This window comes from Malaya genurostris, chromosome 3, assembly GCF_030247185.1.
Source record: "Malaya genurostris strain Urasoe2022 chromosome 3, Malgen_1.1, whole genome shotgun sequence".
Classification (NCBI taxonomy): Eukaryota; Metazoa; Arthropoda; class Insecta; order Diptera; family Culicidae; genus Malaya; species Malaya genurostris.
Window position 1 is genome coordinate 13,062,538 of NC_080572.1, and position 21,272 is coordinate 13,083,809.

The window sequence follows — 21,272 nt, forward strand, 5'->3', positions numbered from 1 at the left end:
CGAAAACACGTTTTCGTTCGGCACGTCAGAAAAGACATAGCACTCCGTTGCAAAACAAAAAGTGTTCTGTAAGTAGCAGAAACTTTACGTCTGCTTAGCGGTTCAAATTGAACTGCCGAGTTTAGCACTAAGCAGTTCAATTTGAACTGCTCTGCACTGATGAGTCAAAGACGAAACGTAAAACTAATAAAAACGGTTAAGTGCCCTAGCACAAAATTTGGCTAATCCCTAAATGACGATACCTGCATCGGCCAGAAATAGTCGAAAACACGTTTTCGTTCGGCACGTCAGAAAAGACATTGCACTCCGTTGCAAAACAAAAAGTGTTCTGTAAGTAGCAGAAACTTTACGTCTGCTTAGCGGTTCAAATTGAACTGCCGAGTTTAGCACTAAGCAGTTCAATTTGAACTGCTCTGCACTGATGAGTCAAAGACGAAACGTAAAACTAATAAAAACGGTTATGTGCCCTAGCACAAAATTTGGCTAACCCCTAAATGAATATCCTTGAAATTATCATTTTTACACTAAGCACCCTACCTCCGGAACCAGAAGTTTGATCCTAATAAAAATTGGGATATTTTTATGGCATCTTAAGACCTTTCAGATGAAGATTTATAAGTTTCTGAAAATCGGTTCAGCCATATGTGAGAAAAGTTAGTGACATTATTTTCACCTTTTTGGTGCATATCACCCTGTAGTTTTGGAATCAGAAGTCGGATTCAAATGAAATTCAGGAGCTTTGTATGGGACCATAAGATCTTTCATTTGAATATAAGTTTGTGAAAATCGGTTGAGTCATCTAAACCATTTAAATAAAAATCTTTTCTTATGGGGAGCTCTTTAAAAAAAAAATCATAAAAAATCTCTTCGATCATGTACATGAAAATTAACTTTTTGTTTATGTTTGCTTTTGAGTTGAAACACAATGTATTAATTTCTCTAACGTTTCCGGCGTGTCACCCGGATTAGCAGTTTTTGTTGGAATATAAATATCAATATCATTTTTTTTATCTTTTAACGCAAAATCGGTTTTCAATATGTAGTGGGATCCTTAAACTTTTAATAACAATAAGCTAAGTTCTGATTCAGTGAATAGTTTTGAAAAAATATCGATTTTTAAAAATATATGGATCCCACCCGGATTCACCCTACCTATAATATGCGTACAAATGCACAAATAATTCCTTTTATATTCGTGTTGAGTGCCCTCAAATTAGCTAAGACATTTACTGTTAGTGAAATCCGTTTGCCAAATGTAGTCAACAGGTGAAAAAAATCGCTAACGGAAGAATGTGTGACAGCACTGTCAAAATAAACTTTGAGTAATGATCCCCTCGATTTTCAAGGGAAAGATTCACATCATTCGTCAACTGTTCTTGGTACCTAAGGTCACCTCCTATGAAAATTGGCCCTAGTCTCCCCTACCATGGACTTTCTGTAGATTTTCATTATCGTTCACCTGGCACAACAGAAATTTTGCTAATTTTTCGCATCCGACGAAAATGTTCGATGATGTTGATCACCACCTCTCATCATCAACACCAGCTTCCTAAACTGTCCTTCTCAAGGCACTCAAAATTCTCAAAAAATTTTTCGCGTAGCTGTAAATAAATATAATAAAAACAAAAACAGCAGACTAAATATTCAAAATTTCACAGTGGTTTTGACATAGCAATGGGATTTTTTCTTTGAAGTTTTTGAAACACGCTACTCTTTACAGTTGGCATGGCCTTAGACTGCTTTTTGAGTATTTTCAGTTAGTTATATTGTTCAAATTTACAATCAATAATTTCCAATATTGATTACCCGAATTTCATTAACATATCTAACGTCTTCAAGTTTCGGTATTATAGTGCGAAAAATGGTCAAAAGTACATTATAAGAATGTGCATTTACAGTCAGTTGTGTAAAGGCTTTTCCATACTTGCTTGCGATCGGTAAGTGATATCGACTTAATTTTTTTTTGTCAGTGGATATCCGCTTTGACGCTTTGAAAAAAAAATCAGTCAATGTCAGATTATCATTTAAACAAAGCGCTTCGAGGCCGTGTTCTTTTGCAAACACACTGAAATACCAAAAATGAACCATGCAGTGGCGGCCAAATACATTAAAAAGTTGGTATCATTTGTCAAGAAATGGGTTCAACGATTTAAAGATTCGAAAATAGTCAATGGCTTTCGGCATTTTAGGTAAAGTGACCGGTAAGGAAGAAAACGAATCGTGGAATTGCTTTCGCGTGATCCTGACTTGTCCTCACGTCAAGGACAAGCGAAATTGAAACAAACAGATCTCGAGTTATCACAGCGACGTCGCTATTCGGGAACATCTGTGCGCTTACAATGTAAAATCTTGACCTCGACAATGACCAGCCGGGACTAAATAGAAAGATATAAAAAATGTAAACGGAAAAAATGCATTGCGTCGAAAACGTTGGGGCCTACACCAAGCAGAAGCTCCTTGGAAAACTTGTTCGCACTTTGGAGTTGCGCTCCCGACAAATTCGACTCGTTTGAAAGACGTTTCCCCTCGAATACGCCGACAATTTGGTGGGATGTATGCTTCGGAGATGTCAAGCAGTAATCGATGCTGGTGTTAATTGCACTGTCCTGGGTTGGCGGTTCAATGCACAAGGAAAGGGTATTACAAGCCAGTCGTCGTATGTTCGAGCCCCGATCTGGAAGGATTTTTTGTGTCAGTAGGATCGTAGCACCAGCCATGCAAAAGTTCTGTGCGCTATGAATCGGCTGCGAAGTCTGTTGAAAAAGAAGGGTCAAAATTCACAGAAGGAATGTAATACGAAGGTTTTGTTTTTTGTTGATGGACTCACTATTCAACTGAAAGCGCGTTATCTCAGTATGCAAAACGTCAAAAGCTATTATTATAATATAACTTTTTGAAAATTATGCTCCTCTTACTTAACAGACGGTATAAATGACGGCTGAAAGACTGGATGCATCCCCATTTGTGGGATTGTTTGTTATTGTTCGTGTCAATCAGTGTTTTTTTTTGTAAAAGGCTATAGCAGAATAAGCATGTGAAATCTGCCCCCAAAGGGAATTCATATTGTTATACAACATTCGAAAGGTCATAGACTGGAAACAATTTTCTCAAAGTTTCAACCCTTTAACTGCCATATTGAAGGAGCTAGGGTGATTCTATTGATTTTTATTTCATTTGATTTTTGAAGAAACTGCTCCTCCGAAATATTTGAAAAAAATCTGGCATATTTAAGGGTTGTATTTCTTCCATTAAAAAATACTAGAAAATTTTGAAACATATTTTGTCCCTCTTCCAATTTTTTCACCACCCTGGATTTTTTAGTGATAAATAAAGAATTTTTGGACATGTTAAAGTGATGTGTTTTCATATTTTTAAAAACTGTGGACGACCAAAATATTTGATTTTTTCTACAAAATAATTAAAAGTCGACCATGCGTCCCCATCAAATTCTGAGCGAAGGAAACACATGGTGCTTTGTTCTAGTAGTTTATGCAACTCAAGCGCAGGGCTTAGAAATCAAAGTAACGAAAAGGAGGAAATGAGTTTCAACCTTTGCATAATACACGATCATACTTCGGGTACAACCGAGAAAGTTACAAAGCAAGAACTTACTGGTATGTGGTTCATATATGAATGGTAGTAATTTATGAACGTCGCGAGTATCCCACATATGAAATTCGGTTACGGCAGTCAAGAACTAGAGCGGGTGACTGTATATAATTCGATGATTCGATAGTGTTTCATGAAATGGTCAAATCGTTTTGCACTGTGGGGTCTCGTACAACGCGGTTTCCTTTTTGCCAGCTCTGTACATTTCACTAAATACATAGCGAGTTGAAACAGCAGTGAATTGAATTTTTCTTTTTTATATTGGTGTCAAACAGAAGTGGCCATTGATGAAGGTTGGAATCGATTTCTTAGAATTGTTTCCATAAATACGTTTATTTCTCAAGGTAATTTACATAAGTTGTTCTTCGCCGTAGCATCACTTTTACATAGAATTCTTATCCTTATATAATACTAATATAGTCACAACAATTTGAGTTTAATAAAGCATATTCCTCTTATTTTTTAAATGTCATATTATTTGAACCAAACGATTAACCGCTATAAATTATAAAATAAGCTTAAATTTTTATACATTTTGTTGTTGATTTCATAACCTATTTGGAGTTTTTTTTATCAGCATATCATTTTTAATAAAATTTTGCTATTGGATGAACTAATGCACGCAGTAGGAGTCAGAACTAAGGTCTCAACAGGGTCAATTATAAAATTGAAACTTCAATTGTCTTTATAAAATGATTCAGAAGTTTCATGTAAGAAAGGTCACGAAAAAATTTCTTAAAATTATCGACTGTATTTTTCATTTAAATAGGAAATGGGATAAAAAATGTTATAAAAATACATTGCTATTTGAAAGCACACATTTTCTCTCTGATTATTTTCGTTTATTCTATAGACTTATCATCGTCACTTCTTTTATTGATATCGCACGGAACCACCTGCGATCCCATTTCAATTAAAATTTGGTACAACTAATCGATTGTTGTTTGAACTAAACTGTCATTTTTGCTTTTCGATTAGCAGAAACGAAACGATGGAAACAACTAATTTAACTGTTTGAAAAAAATGCTGTCAATTAGTGAGGACACATACCTTTCAATTTCAACAAATATTTTAGTAGAAATAACTGTTGTTGTTGTTGAAACAAAATTCTGTTAGTTGAAAAATAAATCGGTTTATTTGTTTTAGACATTGCAAATAGTTGAATCAACTCGAACAATGTTATTGATTTGCGAAAATAATTCGGTATGTTGAGATTCATGAAATAAATATCGTTGGTAAAATATAAATAGTAATTTATATGGACATGTAATATCATTAGGGCTGGGAAAACCACCGATCACTGCTGATTTCAAGTGATCTTAACCAAGGAATAAATTATCATTACGAAATCAGAACTGATCTGATCTCTAAGTGATTTTGATTTTTGTATGATCATGATCATGTCAAGGGGCGAGTAAATTAGCGAAATTATTAAATTTACCAAAAATAAGTATTGAAAGATGATGCCTTCAAACGGTTGAACTAAAGCTATGCACTGATAATTTTAGTCAATTTATATGAGCTTGGGTGCATCAACCGCTGGGAATTGGATTTTTGCGGCAATTCAAATGCGCCATTCAATCGCAGCGCGTTCTGTGTGTTTGAAACCCATCGCTCCTGTTACTTTTATAAATTAAATTCATGTCAAAAAGCGTTTCATTGCTAATGCATGAACATCATCATCGGTATCAAACAGCTGGAAGTAAAACAGTCTGCTGGAAGTGAATCAATGATCGAGTTTGAAGCATAAAATTTTTGCGCATACCTGAAAGATTACGAGATGATCGTTCATTACCATTTTCTAATTTGTCACCAAATCTTTTTCTTCTTAACAAGGTTAACTTTATCACAACACCGCTGTTAGATGAACACTTGTTATCATAAATTTCTCAAATCGAATGAACACAATTTCACCAAACGCTTTAACCATCGATGTTGTTTTCATTGACATTTTGAAGCGACGCGAACAGATTTCAACTAGAAAAGTTGTTGATTTTGCATTGCGATTATTGTTTTGCTTTCAACTGTCTCCGGCATTTGACAGCATTCAAAACAACATATTTTTCAACTACTTGAATATATGCAAATCAAAAACCATTTTGGTTGAATCAAAAAGAAATTATTTAAATCAACTATCGCAAAAATCAAAAACTGCGATATCGCAATTTTATGATCGAAGGGTTCTCCGTGCGTGTGAACAGCAACCAACAGTTCTATTGCCAATAGCGCATCCACAGCAACGACGCTGGATTCCCAAATATCCAGTGGAATTTGAAGTGTACTCGATATACCTCTTGTAAGCTTTTAAAAATGAGACTTATTACGGGCCTGAATAGCTTTTTTGTGATCTGTGTGTCTTAATTGGGTCATCTCGTGATAAAGCTTTAAATCCAAAATTACTTGGCAGAACATCCTTCTCAAAAGCGTTCCTCTGAGAGTGACAATCACTTACTGAGTTAATTGAGAGTGAAAATCACTTACTGAGTTAACTATGTATTCTCAGATATTTTCTGGAAAGTACGGAGCTTTCTACACAATATACCCAAAAATAAAAGAAATCGATTCAGCGAATCAAGTTTTTTAATAGACATGGTCGATAAATGCTTGACTTGAAATTATGCAAAGGTTATAACTCAAAAACGAAAAATAACGCATCACTATTTTTTATATCTGTTGTTGTGAATATAATTGAATGTATAGCGCTCTCAGTCTACAAACCATGAAAACCATCATAAAGATATTCGATTGACGTTTTCAAACACAAAACTCCAATTTTATCTTTATCATACATTTTTCCAGAAAACTATACACATCCCTCGATAACATATCTTTAAGAAAACTTTTGACACTGTAATGAAATTTTCATTCTTCCTTTCATTATTCTTTCATTACATCCATCAGCAACACGTAAAAAACTGACACCCGCTCTAGTTCTCGACTGCCGTAACCGAATTTCATATGTGTGATACTCACGACGTTCATATATTACTACCATTCATATATGAACCACATACCAGTAAGTTCTTGCTTCGTAGCTTTCTAGGTTGTACCCGAAGAATGTATTATGCGAAGGTTGACACTCATTTCCTCCTTTTCGTTACTTTGATTTCTAAGCCCTGCGCTTGAGTTGCTTAAACTACTAGAACAAAGCACCATGTGTTTCCTTTTAACAGAACTTGATGGGGACGCATGGTCGACTACTACTAGACAATACTATAACAAAGCATCATGCGTTTTCTTCTAAGAGAACTTGATGGGAACGCATGGTCGACTTTTAATTATTTTGTAGAAAAAATCAAATATTTTGGTCGTCCACATTTTTGAAAAATATGAAAACATACCACTTTAACATGTCCAAAAATTCTTTATTTATCACTGAAAAATTCAGGGTGGCGCAAAAATTGGAAGAGCTAAAAAATATGTTTCAAAATTTTCTAGTATGTTTTAATAAAAGAAATACATTTTCAAAAATTTTAAAAAAAATTGTGAAGCATCCCCATAATGCCTTAAACATACCTGATTTTTTTTTAATTTTTCGGGGAGCAGTTTTGTTCAAAAATTGAATAAAATAAAAATCAATCGAACCACCCTAGCTCCTTCAATATGGCAGTTAAAGGGTTGAAACTTTACAGCAATGGCCTTTCGAATGTGGTATAACAATATGAATTCCCTTTGGGGGCAGATTTCACATGCTTATCCTGCAATAGCCTTTGTATTTCGTTGTTTTGTTCATCATTTTGCGGTTTGATCATCATGTTTTGAGTGTAGTTTAAAATCCGACGATTGACGACCGAAACGACGCATCACTCTCGAACTTTAACCGGCTTCACGTCACATGGCAGTCGAGTTACCGCTTATTATGGTCCAATCCATGACAAAAGGTCGTTTAGTATGTAGGAAACTGATGACTCGATTTGGGATTTTATGGGAAAACTTATCTACACCCAACGAAAGTAAAAAAAATGCAATATACAAAAGAAAACGATCTATGAGAAACTTTGACACTTGAATGACGATGGGTTCAATGATTTGTCCATGGTTGGATGGCTCCGTGCAAGGAATAGAAAATCCGCTAGGATGTCTCCGAATAGCACATTATCTGATCCCGCAGCTGCTTCAGTGATGAATATTGTGAGAACAGACTTTCCCGGTGTGGAAAACGATGCGCAGATGAAAATGCATAAGTGACATTTGAAGCACTTCACGTTAAGGATATTCGAATCTATATGCAATCATGACACCTCAATCGAGGGTTAGAAGGAGGAAGACTGTTCTTTGCACTTTGTAACACAAAATTTTTGGTATTCTTTTCATCCTTCCGTGCTATTTACAAATATAAAATCGACCCCGGACTTTGCATTAAAATACAAAACTCATCAAAATTGATTGCCTTTAATTAAATCCCTCCTGCAGCAGAGACAAATGTTTTGATATCCGCATTCGGTTTGTTTGACATGACCACTGTTATGGGATGTCATAAATTTGATTGCCTGACATTTGATCGAATGCTTCACCCTGCCATAGGCAGTGGGAAAATTACCAATGGCTTCTGTCATCAGCATTAAGCGGGATTTTCGAAATGAGACGATTCAACGGACAAGGGAACGCCACGCGTAAATGTTCACCCGTTAGCGTTGATTAATTCTGAATGACAAGTTTTTAGGTTATGAATATTGTAATGCAAATTTTAGCGGTTCGGGTTGGAGTGGGGCTAACAATAGTACTCAATTATTCATGGGGAATTACCGTGGAATCCAATAGCTTATTTTCATTCCCGGATCAGTCATCTGAGCTTTGCAACCAAGCGCGATTTCAGTGGAGAGGAGCTATTGGACGAATTTCCATACTCGCTTACTATATTTGTTCTCTGCCTCTGGGGTTAGTGTATCATTGGGGGGCTGATCAATTTGGTTTCATGAACATCTGTCAATATTACTTTATTTTCCACATATTCACTTGCACACAAAACGCGGTTCATTGGAAAATAATTCCTGAGCTCATGTCAACAGATGGCACCGTGCTGTCTTCAGCAAATTTGTTTGACCTATAATATTGGGACTATTTGGTAAGCAATTATTTGAGAGCATGCCATAGTCGAAACATTATAAAATCCGGTGCCAGAGAGCTCGGATCGGTCTAATCGGTGCGTATAGACCTTTAGGCGAAAATATCCATCTATTTTTGAATAACAATTTCAGGACCAATTTTGAACCAATCAAAATTAGATGTAGCGGAAAGCTTAGAAATGTTTAAAAATCACTTCACTTCTTCAATTAATCGAGACCAAAAATATAAAGCCTCTTAATTCGTTTGGATAATCATAGGAAAAAAACTAGCAACTAACATTCTAATCTACCTGTTATTTCCTATTCTACCCACATTCTTTCGTATAGAAGGAACATCTTTGTAGTTTTTTTTATTTCCAACAGACTTATAAAACTTTGATTCACTGATGAAGACTATAAATAACAGTGGAAATACGTATCTATTTTGTAGTGACATGACAATTAAATAATAGAATTGAATCGTGACTGAGGAATGTAAGCAACGATTACAATGCCCCATACGATCCATTGAAAAAAAATTGGGTCACTAATAGTGATTCAGTAGGTTCAGTAGTAGTGTAGTTTTAATCCGTTAATAAAGGCCGACAAGCTCTGGTAAAATACCATGGAAACAATACAAGTTAGGGCACATGAGCGGCACATGTATAGCGCGCTGGTCTAACAAGCCAGCATTGCTTTAGAACATATGTTTTTAAAAAAAACGCCGAACACTTTTTCAAAAATTTAAAAAAACAAAAAAAAAACAAAAAATTTTATTTTTCAATTCTTAGCTCGTTATCAAATTTAAACTTCAAAGGAATATTTGAGTGCAACGATTTGCGGGCAGTACTCCGCAGTAAACAGAAGAAAGGCATCTGACGGCGACGCATGCATTCCGAGTTGTGCCAGATTAATGAAAGGGTGGATATTGTTAAACTTATACAATACTGTAGACTACGATAGACTGGACACGTTGTTCAAATGCCGAAAGAGCGTCAAGTGAACATAATATTTAGTAAAGAACGCAGGGTTCGTGGTAAGCCTCGTACGCGATGTTTTTGCCTTTCTCTATGGAAAGGTTAGAGAATTGCTGGAGAAACCAACTTTTGATCGGAGTTCTGATGACCTCTAGTGTTATGTAGTGCTATGTACCAAATTTTTCTCTCCGCACAATGTGGCTGAGTCGAAAATATTTTTTCAATCACAGGAATTTTTTTTTCAGCGTCATTTGGAACTAAGCGGCGCCTATACCCACAAATCGGTAGAGACGGCGCACAAAAACTATGGAAGAGATACCACCTTTTCAATATAAAACGCATGACGTAAGACGCGCCTTATATCCAAAAAATTAATGTTTCGTTTTTTATTTACAGCATGTCGAATGCCTACCGAATATAAAATGAAGGCTAGCGTAATACTAAATCTGTGGCCACCCGGAAATTCGAAAGTAGCCATAAAATGTATCAAAGAAGGACAGTAGACACTTTCGATTATTTCTTCTCGATTTTCGATTCTAAATTGTGTGAAAATGATAAACGAATAACAAAAATACATTCCATTTTTTTAACTCAAGACTGAGTACTTCCTTTTTGCCTTACAAAGGGGCATCTCTCCCAAAAATTTTTTGTTGTTGTTAATAATTCACAATGATAATCATTGATTTTTCTCCAAACAAATACATCGGATTAATCAGTGGTGTTTTAAGTATTTTTAAAATTATTTACATTAACGTTTCATTCCTTCCTGTTCCTTTTACCTTAACTTAAAGAAAAGTGCGACATCTCTCTCCACTTTATCCTCATGAAATAAGTGACGTTACCAACAAAACGCATTTTTTCTTTCCGCTCAATTTTCACTGAAATAGTTTAACCGATTTCAGCAAAGCATGGGCTCATTTGATAGCTACTATTGGGTCATTAATCAAGTAATGGTGTAAGTGACGTAAACGATAAAAATTCGTTACTGCTCAATTTTCTCGGATATGGATGATCTAATTACTTCAGAATTGATTGAGGAATATTTCCGACAATTCATGTGCCTTAAGCGCTGAAACATACCTTTTTTAACTACACGAATCAATCTAACTTAATTTGTATCAAAAATCAACCCAAATTTGTGTCAGAAATTATCCTAATAAAACAAGACAAAACATGTTTTAATGAGACAGTGTCAAAGACAAGAAAAAGGCATTATCACACCACACCTAATCTACGAAATTGTTTTTTTGCAGTTGAAGAAGATTCGAGGGCGCTTTATGTTAAGGGTGACTGAAAACGATTGGCACAGAGTCGCGTTCAGATTCATATCAACCACTGTGTGAGTATTAGGAAAATGATTCGTAAGAAGTATCTCAAATCCATTGTTTGACATGCCGTTAAAATGCCCTTTTGGGCAAAAAGAAACTTCTATTGGCAACTGAATTACCTCGTCCAAGTTCATATAATAACGCAAAAAGCGACGATAATTCCTTTTGAAGCGGATGATTCAGAAAACCGCAAACAAATTAGTTAACTCCAAACTGTTTGAACAAGCATCAGTTCGTCGGGGGAAAAATAATCCATTGGTTAACACAGCTGACAGTTTTCATCGTTCTCAATTTTCAACGAATAAACTGTACCGCACGATAATTAATAAGAAAACAAGTCGCCAGCCATTTCTTTCCGATCGACGGGAAGGGAACGATAGGTTCCAAAAACTGTCAGCCAACCAACATCAGTGGCGCGAGTAGCAAATTAATTAAAAAATATCGATTAAACACCTGTCGGCTCCGGATCCCGGTCGTAACTGTACAAGGCGAAAAGACACGGAAACCGGACGGGGACAGATTCTAACCTAAAAAGCCCAGTCACTGCCCAGCTACCTAGACCAAGTCAATTACCAGGGGAATAATTTTATATAAAATATTTTAACTAACTTCACTGCCTTCAATGCCGCTCACCAAATAAAAAAGGGCTTGAGTCCCGGTGTTTGCTCATCAAAAACTTGAGTTGAATAATCCGAAACACTTTTTACTTGGCTTGAAATTGTTTGTGTGGGTTTTCAAGGGGGAAAAACAACACGCCACCATGCTTGCACTTCACTTGACCAGGATCATGAAAGTATCTCAAAAAGACCTCAAGTGGCACAAATTGTTTCATAAATTCAATTAAAAAGTTACCTCAGCTTGCTGCAATATGCTGTTTTGCTAAACCATGCGATCCACGCTGCCCGGTGAGAAGTGCTTCCGTTAAGGAGAAAATATCGCAATCCAGACCGGCACCCTTCATAGCACTAAATAAAAACACTGATGGAAAGGGAAATGATATTCGTGACTAGTCGAAATTTGTTTAGTCGGGCACTGTTAAAATGGAAGATGGAACAGCCGGAAACTACAAACGCAGGACAACCTCAATTCGTCTAGTTGATGATCCGATAGTTTGCAACATTTGCGGTGGGTGAAATCAACAAATTACTTCCGGCCCGGTTGAGCGGAGGGAAATTTATGTGGTACTATTCGGCTAATCGATTTCCCGCGCGGTTTGTTGAAACTAAGTGTACCGACGAACTCTAAACATACTGTGTCATATCGTAATGTGGCAAGAATGAGAGATCAACATTTTTTCGGATATCGATTTTGCATCTGAAAATTAAAGACTGTCCCAGAAAGTATGGACGCAACCAAAAACCGTTGCCATTTCGCAATGGTTCAGAATCTGTCAATTTTTATGGCTGCGTCCTGTTGTTTATACTCTTCTCTAACCATTTGTGCAGTTGTTTATTCGTTTTCATTAGTTTGTTTCGAAATGCGTGGACTTTCAGCAGAACAACGTCGAAAAATTGTGTACAAATGGTGCACAGAACGCGGACTGTCACTGAGAAAGATAGCAAAAATGGAAGGAGTAGGTGAAAAAGCCGTGCGAAATGCAATCGGGAAGTTCGGTGAGGATAACACCTTTGAGGATAAACCGAAAACGGGTCGAAAAAAGGTCCTGCTAACCCTCAGTTGGATAAACGTATACTGAAGGCGTTCGAGCAAAAGAAGGAGGTTTCAGTTCGGGATGCAGCAAAAAAGTGGGCACTTCGAAGTCAAATGTTCTTCGTGCTAAAGAACGTTTGAATCTTCGAACCCATAAGAAGCAGAAACAACCAAAACGTAGTCCGAAACAAGAAGCATCGATCAGGCCGAGGGTTCATAAGCTGTACAATACGATTCTTGCTGGAAATTTGAACTGCATAATCATGGACGAGGAAACCAACGTGAAACTCGATTACAAATCCTTGTCGGGACCACAATATTATACGGTGCGAGACGGGCAAGTGTTAAACCAGTCATCGACATGACATCGATTAAAGTCGAAAAATTTGGTAAGAAAGCTATGGTCTGGCAAGCAGTTTGTAGCTGCGGTAAGATTTCGAAAATCTTCATCTCTACTGCTTCAATGAACAGCGAAATATACATCAAGGAATGTTTACAAAAACGACTTCTACCCATGATTCGAAGCCACAAGGATTCTGTTGTCTTCTGGCTAGATCTTGCTTCTTGCCACTTCTCGAAATCAACGGTAGAATGGTATACTACCAAAAATGCCACTTTCGTCCCAAAAGAACTTCGACCAATTGAGGAATTTTGGGCATTAACGAAGGCACATCTTAGGAAACATGTCTCGGCAGCCGAAACCATTCAACAGTTCGAAAAAGATTGGAAAAAAGTGTCAAAACTTGTCGCCAAGAAGTCTGTACGGAATTTAATAAGGAACTTAACTTACTAACTGATACAGAGAGCGAATCGATTCAATTGAAGATTGCATCGATTTTTGTCGGATAATTCATAAATGTTATTTCCTTCAAGAGCAATACAATCAACGCTTTTCTAACTTTTCGATGCCGTGCTTGTAGAAAGATTGGTCTTTCACCTCAAAATAGGCTTCGCATTAAGCAATTGCGTCTTTATTTGAGTTTCATACCAACTATAATTTTATTTTAGATCAGTGAATAGCCAGTAGTCACTAGGCGTCAGATCTGGACTATACGAAGAATGAGGAAGCAGTTCGAAGCGTAATTCGTTCGAGTTCGAAACTTTCAGCCCTCATCACTTTGTAATTCCGGAACCGGAAGTCGGATTTAGATAAAATTTACTAGTTTTGTATAGCATCATAATATTTTTCATTTGAATCTAAGTTTATGAAAATCGACTCAGCAATCTCTGAGGAATCGGAGGGAGCTACTTTTGGAAATGTTGGACCACTATTTCCGGTACTTCCGGAACCGGAAGCTGAGAACCGGTGTAGTCAAAATATTATTATTATTGTCTTTATTTAACCCCGGTTTTATCCCTACCATGGTCGTTCACCGGGGGAAGTCGAGGGTTCTAACAAGGACACCTCCCATAGAGATTTTATGTTGTTTGCATCGTTATTTGCACTTTGAATGACAGTTTGAAGTTTTTAGCATTCATATCCTTATAATATCGGATCTGGAAGTTGGATCCAGATGACATACAACCCTAAATCTAGTTTTGGGAGATGAGTTTGAACATAAGTTTATTAAAACCGACCTTTGCATCTTCGAGAAATTTAAGTAGGTTCCAGTTTTGTGTTGTTTCACTATTTCCGGTACTCGCGGAAGCGGAAATTAGGAACCAGAATTACTGAAGTGAAATTATTTGGTCATCTGCTAACAACAAAATAGAAAAACTTATGAGCGATTTTCAAGAAAATTACAGCTTTACAGGGTCATTTATGAAAAAATTCAAATCCAAATTAGTATACTATTAATCTTGTAATTCCGGAACCGGAAGCCGGATTCGAATAAACTTCAGGAACTTTGAATTTGGGACCACAAAACCCTTCATTAAAGGTTTCACAGATACCCTTGTAAAATCCCCGTAGAAACAAGTTACTGCTTGAATTTATCTCGATCGCTAATCGTGAATCGATTCTAATTTTCCTTCTGTACTTGAAAGATACGAATCTCGATGCTTTATTTCAGTATACCCAAACAGTATGGAGCTTTAAAGATGCCAATCAGAATCGATTGATGATAATTAGAAGAGCCACAAAATTCACTATCACAACCGTTTTACATCAATTTCTCGTTTTTCTGACTTTACTTCGAGGATTGACTGTAAAACTCTGAAAAAATTGAATGCGACTAACCCAAAGATAATATTGACATGTTTATAAGTTCTACAAATGGATTGCTGATAATCAGAACGACTGTATTTTGTTTTATTCCAACTCTTCTGTATCCTTTAACTCCAAATCTTCTTTGTGCTTTAACTGAGTCTTTTGATAAATATTGCCCAGAAGCAGATCCAAAGCGATCTATCAATATTGGGGTAAAACGATATAACCTAGATAATTTAATTCGTGCGGTCATTGAATAGATTTGTAATCTTCTTTTTAGGGTCGTTTTTAATCAACAGCAACATCTATCAATGCAACAAAAGAATGCGAAAGAAAGTTTAACCAAAAATACGACTTATGCAATAAATTTCAGTAAAACGGGCGAATACTAACATTTCGATCAAATGTACCTGGATTGCTGAAATTTTCTATGAAATAAAGATCATTATTGATAGGTCGCAATTATGATTGAGGTAAAATGGGAGTTATCATCTTGATTTATTTTAATTTGCCCAAAATTACACTCCGATCATTAAAATTTTTTTCTCTGTATCTTTCTGGTTGTGTCTACACAGAAAATAAACAGTTCCTATAATTTGACTTCTTTCTACTTAACCTTGAGCTATGCATCTTTTTTTTTCTTTGCCCGCTTCATTGTGGTCAAAACACAAGCACCAAAGGCATTCAACAGCTAAAATTAAGTAAACCGCATTCAACCTGATATTAAAGCAATATAATTCAATTAATATCATAATTCACCATTCAGTAATTTTTTGCAAGTGCGTTATAGAAACTACTTAGAACCAATTTCCCATAATTTAGGTTATACTGAACGAAATCCTGAAGTTAGAAGAAAATAACAAAAATCTAGGTAGTTTTGCGGTTTCATGTAAGTCTTACTGACTACGAAAGCAGTGTTGCTGTAATATTATTAAATACATACGTAACTGAATAAATATTTGAATTTTAACCAAAATTTCGTTGTATCTTCTGACAGAGACGGAGCTTTGGGCGAGAAGCGGATCTGAGCTTTGAACCTCTTCGATTTGCTGCAAGTATGTTTTCCGCTTTTAGCCCGCTAATATCAGTCACCAGCTAGGCTTAGGCCGCAGACAGAGAGAGAGCGCGAAGAAGCTGAATCGAGTTTTGTGCTGACCAAAGCGGGAAACATACTTACAGCAAAACATAGGGATCCTGTAAGAATAAAAGCTGAGCAGATTTCTTGCAGGACCCCTTTGATTTGCTGTAAGTATGTTTTCTGCTCTTGGCTTGCTAAAGTCAGTCACCAGCTCGGCTCAACTTCTCGCGCCCACTCTGTCTGTAGCCTTAGGTTGCTGTCAGAATGAAAGCGTCACGCGAAACGTCGTGAGCTAGTTACATTTGATCAAAGCAAACCTGTCAGAGTGAATGCGATGCGAAAACAATACATCGCATTGAATCGCTCGCTTCGGTCCGCGTTCCGCGCTCACTCTGACATCAACCTTAGCTTCTCGCGCTCACTCTGTCTGCGACCTGAGAAACACATGGTTTTCGTGTGTGGTTAAAGTTGGTTAAAGGGAACTTCTTCAGAAGTTAAGTTCACTTTAAGAAGTAAAAAAAAGCTTTCTTTCCTTCTTTTCCACAAAATTCATCACCCCGGAGAGCCGTTCAAGTCGATGACCATGCGGGCCATCAGCCGGCTCCTCGTAGTCGGGGGTGTTTTCCGCGGACCCACACGAACGAAAAGATGCGACCAACAGTGATGCGTACCAACGTCGTGCCAGTTTACTCCAGCGTACAAGATCCAACCAGCCACTGCCGACCACCCGTTGAAGACTAGATCTCCCTAAGCTGATCTCCTCCATCAAAATCATATGGTGTGAAAATAAAAAAAAATAAATTAAAATGTTTAAATATATGCCTTCGGCATCTTATAGCTTAACGCATTGTGCCTTAAAATATATTATTAAATTAAAAAAAAGAAGTAAAAATCAAAGTTTCTTCAACGATGTTCTGACTCATGTTCAATAATTACAGCTTTGATGTACATCATTTCCAGATTTCGAGTTAGATTTCCTTAATAGCCCATGTGTTCAATTGTTCACAGACACGTTGGTAGAATTTTTGAGTTCGATTGTCGGCGAAGAGAAAATTTATTGCAAAAATGTACATCTTAAAATACTGTACTATTTTAATGCAGTGAAAAATAAGTATATCGAGATATTCGAATGACCACACGTTCCTTTATCGACGAAAAGTGTTGTACTGAAAATCATGAATATGGTTCGTACTTCACGATTATCTTCATAAAATATAATCTCTCATACCTTTGCTCATTGCTTTGAGTGGAACCAAAATAATGACACAAAGGTAACTGTGCAGAAAATTGGTAGGAACATTGCAAAGAGGTTATACTTTTTGCCTTTCTCATATAGAAAGGCTATGCAATCACTGTGAAAACCGACTTTTTAACCGAATAAAACCGATTTTCACAAACTAGGATTCAAATGAAAGGTATCATAGTCCCATAGCCTACTATTGAATTTCATCCCGATCCGACTTCCGGTTCCGGAGATATAGAATGATATGCACCAAAAAAATGGAAAAAATGCACTCACTCTTTTCAGAGATGGCTGAACCGATTTTCTCAAACTAAGATTCAAATAAAAGGTATTATGATCCCACAGCTGTTAAATTTCATTTGGATCCGACTTCCGGTTCCGGAGTTACAGAGTAATATGTGAAAATGAGAGAAAATGTGTGCATTCAATTTTCTCTGAAACAACTCAACCGATTTCCACAAACTTAGATTCAAATGAAAGGTCTTATAGTTTCCTAAAAAAATTTTTGAACATTATATTCAGATTCGACTTCCGGTTCCGGAACTAAAGCGTGATAAGTAGAAAATACCCAATTTCAGTAGCATTTTTTCACGAATGATGGTCAAAAACAGGTACAAATCCCATAAAACTGTCTGATAAAATCTTCTAGTTTGCAGAGCTTGTTAGTTTGTGGGCATAAAAGAATAATTCGGCACTACTGGTCCCCCCTTTTCCTGTTCCGGAAGCATCGAAAGTATTGCAGAAGAACTTAAAAAACAGAACTCACTTCGATTTCACTGCGATGCTTGAACCAATTTTCGCATATCTTGATTTGAATTAGAGCTCATATTAAGCTGTGAAATTTCATCCGGATCCGACTTCCGCTTCCGGTAGTGCAGTAATACCGTGCCGGTGGTGTAATGATGTCAATAATAATAATAAAAGTGATAATCCTCATACATGTTTTATGCTGCTGATTAATGCTGTTTTGCTTGACTTACATATGCAGAAGTAACACAAACGCAGGTTCGCTTCGTTTGTTAGATTTCGTTTAATTGATTTAATCCAAATAGATCATGAGATAGTAAGTCTAGGTTTAACTAGGTTCAAAACTATTCCATTTTGTAGGTCATATTTGTTGCTGGCAAACAAACCAACTGCGACTATATCGGTCATCTGAATCCGGTTTCGGAAGAATTGGAAAAAGTGATCAAAAACTGCAAAAAGGATCTCACTCACTTTTCTTCAAGATGACCAAATCGATTTTTACAAACTTATAGGTCCAAAGGAAAAGTCTTACAGTTTCATACGGAATTCCTAAATTTGTTGTGGGTACTATTTTCGGAGCTACAGGGTAAACAGGATTTGTAGATTTTGTTAGATTAAGTCCGAACAAACTTTCCTATTTCTATTCAATGAACAGTTGTTTTTGCAAATTCCACAGTAATATTTTTGATGTTATAAGTAATATTAGAAAGGCATCATTACACCACTAGGTCAGTTCCACTGCAACTATCGGGCTGATCGGACGCAAGTTCGTGTTTCTCCAGTGGTGCGGTAAATTGTTTTATTCCGCTTTCAAGGTCATTTCGTATTCTATTGTCTGAATCAGTGCGGTCGAGTGATAGTTCGAATTAATCCGTCTTCAAGGTCAATTGTGAGTTGTGTAAAGAAGCACTGTGTGGTACCGTTAGCCAGCGCCCAGCTGGGCGCTGCTGCTATATTGTTAACAAATACATTGGACAGTGTATAGTGAAAAAACGTATAAGATTCCATTGTACAGTGCAGAAAGAGACTGCAAAAAAGTGCTTTTTCCTCTAGGAGGTTTTTTGCACTTTATTGATCAGGAATATCCACCGATTGCCTAGGACCGGGCCTTGTCTGCCGTTCACCCTTTGAGAACTAAAGCTAAGTATTTTTGCCTTTTTCTTTTTTCCCCCTGTTCTTCAATACCACTACATTTGTCCTCCAATATTTACCCGCACGGACACATTTCCGTGCCATGACAGAAGGCACAGAATTGCCTGACCTCCCTCCAGATGACAAAATGGAATCATCTTATAGCCAAATATCTCGTGTAAAAAATTATCCCGATGGACTTGCACTCCCGGCCGGACCGTATGCGGTTTACATCCGGACCAAAGCCAACGGTAAAAAATTGAATCTTCTAAGACTTTCTGAAGACCTGTCCTCGCGATACAATACCGTACAAAAAATTGAAAAAGTACGCCCGGACAAGCTTAGGGTCTTGTTAGCCAGTGCAAAACAGGCTAATGAGATCGTTCAAAATGAGCATTTCACGCGGGAGTATCGCGTATACGTACCAGCTCGCGAAGTCGAGATAGACGGCGTGATCACCGATCCGAGTCTGACTTGCGAGGACGTTCTTAAGCATGGGGCAGGCGGTTTTAAAAACCCCTTACTCAAGAACGTTAAGATACTGGACTGCAAGCAATTGCGTTCAGTATCGACCGCTGAGGATGGCACTAAGTCCTATATCCCATCAGACTCGTATCGGGTGACTTTCGTTGGCTCGGCTTTGCCTAACTACGTCCTCCTGGACCGAATTCGTTTACCTGTTCGCCTTTTTGTGCCGCGGGTCATGAACTGCACTAATTGCAAACAATTGGGACATACAGCATCCCATTGTTGCAATCAATCCCGGTGTATAAAGTGTGGAGGGAGTCATGCGGATAACTCCTGCAGTGGAGACAATGAAAAGTGTCTCTACTGTAAGGAGGGGCCGCATGACCTCTCTGATTGTCCCGCGTACAAATTGCGCCAGGATAAGATGAGGCGTTCACTTAAGCAACATTCAAAGCGTTCTTTTGCTGAAATGTTGAAGAGTGCTACGCCTCCAGTAAACCTGTACGCTTGTTTGGCAACTGACGAGAGCGAATATGATGACCCCCTCGAAGGTACATCTTCGGCTGTCCCTCTTAGCTCATCATACAGAAAGAGAAGAAATAAATCTTTTCAAAAGCTCCCTAGTAAGGGTTCGAAGATGTCCTCTGATGGGTCTCGAAAAATTACAACAACTGGTAGTGATGGCAAAAAACCAGAGAGAAAAGCTCCAGGCCTTGGAAAATTAAATTCCGAGCAAGAATTTCCATCACTTCCTGGGACTTCAAAACCCCCGAAAGTCCCTAAAGATCAGTCAGAAAATTTACCAAATACTGGGTTTGTTAAATTCTCTGATATTGTGGACTGGATCATGTCTACTTTCAATATTTCTGAACCTCTTAAAAGCCTGATAATGGCTTTTATTCCTACAGTTAAAACATTCTTGAAGCAGTTGACTGCAAAATGGCCCCTTCTTTCAGCGATCGTATCCTTCGATGGCTAAGACACCCACCGAGGTCACGGATACAATCATTGTTATACAGTGGAATTGTAGAAGTATCATCCCAAAAATAGATCCTTTCAAATTTCTAGTAAATAATCTGAAATGTGACGCATTTGCATTGTGCGAAACTTGGCTAACTTCTGAAATACCCTTAAACCTCCACGATTTTAACATTATTCGTCTGGATCGAGATGATTCCTATGGAGGAGTACTTTTGGGGATCAAAAAGTGCTATTCTTTCTATCGCATTAACCTCCCCTCGATACCAGGTATTGAAGTTGTCGCATGTCATGTTACAATCAAAGGCAAGGACCTTTGCATTGCTTCCATCTACATTCCCCCAAGAGCCTCGGTTGGGCATCGGCGGCTCAATGATATCATAGAGCTTCTTCCCGCACCGACGTTGGTTTTAGGAGACTTTAACTCACACGGTACGGGATGGGGCTGTCTTCACGACGATAACAGATCAACTATGATCCATGATATCTGCGACAACTTCAATATGACAATCTTGAATACGGGAGAAATGACACGAATTCCTGCACCACCAGCAAGACCAAGTGCGCTAGACTTATCCCTTTGCTCGACATCGCTACGGTTGGATTGCACGTGGAAGGTAATCCCTGATCCCCACGGTAGCGATCATCTGCCTATCGTAATTTCAATCGCCACCGGATTAAGACCATCGGAAACAATCAATGTTTCGTATGACCTCACACGAAACATTGATTGGAAATGCTACGCAAATTTGATATCTGAGAATCTAGAAACAACACGTTTTTGGCTGGCTTGATTCTCGACACCGCGACTCAAGCTCAGACGAAACGTGTACCCGGCGCGAAAACTAACATCCGTCCCCCCAACCGGT

The 21,272-nt window shown here is 37.6% G+C and overlaps 1 protein-coding gene across 3 annotated transcripts in view; it reads right to left on the reverse strand.

Annotated features, from left to right (window-relative positions):
• The window catches only part of LOC131436889 (potassium voltage-gated channel subfamily KQT member 1-like), a 444,267-nt gene that overhangs the window by 119,694 nt on the left and 303,301 nt on the right, over positions 1-21,272 (reverse strand). The gene's annotated exons all lie outside the window — the stretch shown is intronic.